Below are 5,326 nucleotides of genomic sequence, written 5' to 3'. Positions count from 1 at the left end.
TAACATTGGTAGCTTATCAACAGGATTCACCTCCCTAATCTCTCATCTTGATTAATCTTCGTTTATTTTCTCTTTAATTTTCTGAGTAATTTACTTTCAAATTGCAAACTTATTATTTTACCATATAGAATCATAAGTATAGTTTAGTAGTACTTAATCCAATTCCCTGTGGTTTGACCTCACTTGCGTGAGATACTACTTGATTGCGTACACTTGCGTAATAAACATAAAATTCGTAACAAGTTTTTGGCGCCGTTGCCGGGGAATTGTTTAAAGATTAATATTACACAAAATTATACTAACTTCTACTTTGGTATATTTTCTCTTGCTGATTTTTCTAACCTTTTTCTTGCAATATTTTTGTGATCCATTTCAGGAATCCTAAGTGTATGCACCGTCAAGGACAAGCAGTCATATTACCAGTTGATCCTGAAATCGAGAAAACTTGTAGAAGAAACCGAAAGAACAAAAGGCAAGAAGGAGTTTCAGCAACTGCTGAAATTTCAGAAATCATGGCTGCTAATGTGAATGCTAATGCTGCGAATAATGAAGGTAATAACGGTAATAATGGTGGCGCCGTGGAAGATCAAGCTAATGGCCGTAGCTTGAGAGATTACATTCTCCCTACTCTGACGGGAGTGCAGTCATGTATCAGGCCACCGGCAGTGGATGTGAACAACTTTGAGATTAAACCTGCCATACTTCAAATGGTTCAGTCTTCAGTTCAGTTTGGTGGCCTCCCTTCTGAAGATCCTAATCTGCATCTCTCTAACTTCATGGAACTTTGTGAAACTTTTAAAGTTAATGGAGTTAGTGATGATGCCATTCGACTGAGACTGTTCCCATTCTCACTCAGAGAACGAGCCAAGAGTTGGTTAAACTCCTTGCCACCCAACTCTATTGCCACCTGGAATGATCTGGCAACAAAATTCTTGTCAAAGTTCTTTCCTCCAGCAAAGTCTGCAAAGCTGAGAGGAGAAATCAACAACTTTTGCCAACAAGATAATGAATCTCTCCATGAGGCTTGGGAGAGGTTTAAAGATCTGATCAGAAAGTGCCCTCATCATGGTATAGAGAAGTGGATGCTGGTCCACAACTTCTACAATGGGTTGGTTGGAAACACAAGAACTCTAATAGATGCAGCAGCTGGCGGAGCCTTTATGAGAAAGAGTGCTAATGAGGCTTATGATCTATTGGAGGAGATGGCTCTAAACAATCAGCAGTGGCCAACTGAAAGGAGTCAATCTAAGAAGGTAGCTGGTGTGTTAGAGGTTGATGCCATCACAAAGTTGACAGCTCAGGTTGAGGCATTGACAAAGCTAATTGCAGGGCAAGCTAAACAAGCCCAAGTTGTTTGTGAGTTATGTGGAGGAAGTCATCACTTTTCAGAGTGTCAAGCAGATGTGGATGATTTGCCAATGGATGAAGCTAAAGCCATTGGAAATTTTTCACAGAATAACAACAACAATTATGGGTTCAACCAGGGTAATAACCGAAGAAACAGTGGGTTCTATCAGCAACGAAATCAGAACCAGAATCAGAACCAACAGTTTAATGAGCAACAAACCTCTGGTGGAAATTCTAGTTTGCAAACAGATTTATTGCTTCAATTCATGACTGAAACTAGATCTTCAATCAAAGACCTGCAGACACAGATGGGCCACCTAGCAACTCAGGTAGCAACCCGTCCTCAAGGGAATTTGCCTAGCACAACTGAAGTAAATCCCAAAGAAAACTGCAAAGCGATTACCCTGAGAAGCGGTAAAAATTATGATGGTCCTGAACTGCCACAACCAGCGGATGGAGAAAAGGAGAAGGAAGCTCAACCAATGTCAACCCCAACACCAACATCAGAGAAGGCTACTGATAAGCCAACACAACCACAACAGTCGCCACCAATTAACATTGATCACCATGTGAAAATACCCTACCCTCAAAGGCTTAGAAAGTCAAGCCTAGACAAGTAGTTCACCCAATTCCTAGAAGTCTTCAAAAGACATCACGTTAACATTCCCTTTGCTGAAGCTTTAGAGCAGATGCCAAGTTATGTGAAGTTTATGAAGGAAATTCTGTCAAAGAAGAGAAAGATGGAGGATTATGAGACAGTGGCTCTAATTGAAGAGTGCAGCGCCATTCTACAGAAGAAACTCCCTCCCAAACTCAGAGATCCAGGGAGTTTCACTATTCCTTGTACTATCGGGAGAATTGAAGGAATAAATGCACTTTGTGACTTGGGAGCCAGCATTAACTTGATGCCTCTATCAGTGTTTAAAAGATTGCAACTGGGTGAAGCAACAGTAACTCTCCAATTGGCGGACCGATCACTAGCCCATCCTAAAGGAGTCATTGAGGATGTGTTAGTTAAAGTTGACAAGTTCATCTTTCCAGCTGATTTCATTATTTTGGATATGAAAGAAGATAGCAATGTCCCAATCATTCTTGGGAGACCATTCTTGGCAACTGGCCAAGCCTTGATCGATGTTCAGAAGGGTGAATTAAAGCTGAGAGTCCAAGGAGAAGAAGTGGTCTTTAATGTGCTAAAGGCTATGACGTACCCAAAGGCAAGTGATAACTGTTTCTTCATTGATTTGATTGATGAAATTGTGGGTGAGAAAAAGCTACTAGATGATCCTCTTGAACTAAGTTTAACTGAAGATGAATTGATGGAGCAAGAGGGACAAGAGGTTATGGGTTATGTGAAGTGGCTTGATTCTTATGGGCCCTTGAACAGAAGGTATTTTGAGGAATTGGGAGCAGTTCCAAAAGAGCTAACGCCATCTACTGAAAAGCCTCCAGAACTTGAATTGAAGGTGCTTCCTAGTCACTTGAGGTATGAGTTTTTGGGTCAAGATAAAAAGCTGCCAGTTATTGTTTCAGCTTCTCTTTCTGATGTGGAAACTGATAGACTTCTGAGGGTACTTCGAGCTCACAATAAGGCCATCGCTTGGACACTAGGTGATGTCAAAGGAATTAGTCCTTCAACAGTGATGCACCAAATTTTCATGGAAGACAATGCCAAACCGACAATCGACGCTCAACGAAGACTCAATCCACCCATGAAAGAAGTTGTCAGAAAAGAAGTAGTCAAGTGGTTGGATGCTGGAGTTGCTTATCCCATTTCAGATAGTAAGTGGGTTAGCCCGGTGCAAGTGGTTCCAAAGAAGGTTGGAATGACAGTGATCAAGAATGAAAAGAATGAGTTGATTCCTACAAGAACAGTCACTGGATGGAGGATTTGCATCGATTACAGGAAACTCAACAAAGCAACACGAAAAGATCACTTCCCTTTGCCCTTCATTGATCAAATGCTAGACAGATTGGCGGGGCAAGAATATTACTGCTTTCTTGATGGATACTCTGGATACCACCAGATAGCTATAGCACCTGAAGATCAGGAGAAGACTACTTTCACATGTCCTTACGGTACCTTTGCTTTCAGAAGAATGCCATTCGGTTTGTGTAACGCCCATGCTACTTTTCAAAGGTGTATGATGGCTATCTTTTCAGACTTGATTGAATCTTGTATTGAAATCTTTATGGATGATTTCTCGGTTTTTGGTTCCTCCTTCGATCATTGTTTGGAAAATTTTGAAAAAGTGCTAACTAGGTGCGAGAAGTCTAACTTGGTGCTAAACTGGGAGAAGTGCCACTTTATGGTAACAGAAGGAATTGTTCTTGGGCACAAAATTTCAAAGGTAGGAATTGAGGTGGATAAGGCTAAAGTTTCAACAATAGAGAATTTGCCACCTCCAGTTTCTGTAAAAGGAGTGAGGAGTTTCCTAGGACACGCTGGCTTCTACCGCAGATTTATCAAGGATTTCTCCAAGATCTCAAAACCTTTGTCCAGCTTACTTGTCAATGGTGTTCCATTTGAGTTTGGAGAAGATTGTTTAAAATCTTTCAAGGTTCTAAAGGAGAGATTGATTTCAGCACCGATAGTAACTTCACCAAATTGGGAGTTGCCGTTTGAGTTGATGTGTGACGCAAGTGACTACGCCATTGGAGCGGTCTTGGGACAAAGAGTTGACAGAGTATTCCACACGATCTACTATGCTAGTAGAACTCTGAATGATGCTCAATTAAATTACGCCACTACAGAGAAAGAAATGCTGGCAATAGTGTTTGCTTGTGACGAATTCCGGCCCTACTTGATTGGAAATAAGGTAATTGTCTACACAGATCATTCAGCGATCAAGTACCTTATGACCAAGAAGGATGCAAAACCGAGACTGATTTGGTGGGTACTTCTACTTCAAGACTTTGATTTAGAGATAAAAGATAAGAAGGGCACTGAAAATTTGGTGGCAGACCACTTGTCAAGATTAGAGCTGGAAGAGAGTCAGAATACAAAGGAGGTACAAATAAATGAGCAATTTCCTGATGAACAACTCTTTAGTGTGAGGGAAAACCTGATGGTACCATGGTACGCTGACTATGTTAATTTCTTGGCTGCAAAAATAACCCCTCCCGAGCTTTCGCGTCAACAATTGAAGAAGTTCTTTTCTGAGGTGAAACATTAGTACTGGGAAGAGCCAATCCTCTACAAGCACTGCGCCGATCAGATAATTAGGAGATGTGTGCCTGAAGAGGAGATGTATTCTATCCTAAATCATTGTCATGCTTTACCATGTGGAGGACATTTTAGTGGAAACAGAACAGCTGCGAAGGTGTTGCAAAGTGGATTCTTTTGGCCAACGCTTTTCAAGGATGCTACTACCTTTGTGAAGGCATGTGATCGTTGTCAACGGACAGTTAATATCTCAAGAAGAAATGAGATGCCTTTAACAGGAATTTTAGAAGTGGAATTGTTTGATGTGTGGGGAATAGACTTCATGGGTCCTTTTCCTTCATCCTTTAGCAGTCAGTACATTTTATTGGCTGTCGATTATGTGTCTAAATGGGTCGAAGCTGCAGCTACACCTTAGAATGATGGTAAGACAGTTCTCTGCTTTTTACAAAAGAACATCTTTACTCGTTTTGGTACTCCTCGAGCAATAGTAAGCGATGAAGGGAGTCACTTCTGCAACAAGCAGTTTGAAGCAGTTCTTTCAAGATATGGTGTCCGACATCGAACTGCTTTACCATACCATCCCCAAAGTAATGGCCAAGCTGAAATTTCTAATCGGGAGATCAAGATAATTCTAGAGAAAATAGTGCAAAGATCAAGGAAAGATTGGTCAAGAAAATTAGATGATGCATTGTGGGCATACAAAACTGCTTTCAAAACACCGATTGGCATGTCCCCATATCGGTTGGTGTTTGGAAAGGCTTGTCATCTACCGGTAGAGTTAGAGCATAAAGCTTTTTGGGCCATGAAGACTCTTAA

The 5,326-nt window shown here is 41.1% G+C and overlaps 1 non-coding gene across 1 annotated transcript; it reads right to left on the bottom strand.

Annotated features, from left to right (window-relative positions):
• Positions 1 to 965: 965 nt before the first annotated feature.
• LOC115711875 (small nucleolar RNA R71) lies at positions 966 to 1,072 on the bottom strand. The gene has a single exon (XR_004010743.2). It is a non-coding gene; the product is annotated as a small nucleolar RNA R71 (small nucleolar RNA).
• Between the last annotated feature and the right edge of the window lie 4,254 nt (positions 1,073 to 5,326).

The sequence above is a fragment of the Cannabis sativa genome, chromosome 3 (assembly GCF_029168945.1).
Source record: "Cannabis sativa cultivar Pink pepper isolate KNU-18-1 chromosome 3, ASM2916894v1, whole genome shotgun sequence".
NCBI lineage: Eukaryota > Viridiplantae > Streptophyta > Magnoliopsida > Rosales > Cannabaceae > Cannabis > Cannabis sativa.
The sequence above is the reverse complement of the archived record's forward strand: the minus strand, read 5'-3'. Positions and strand labels throughout refer to the sequence as shown.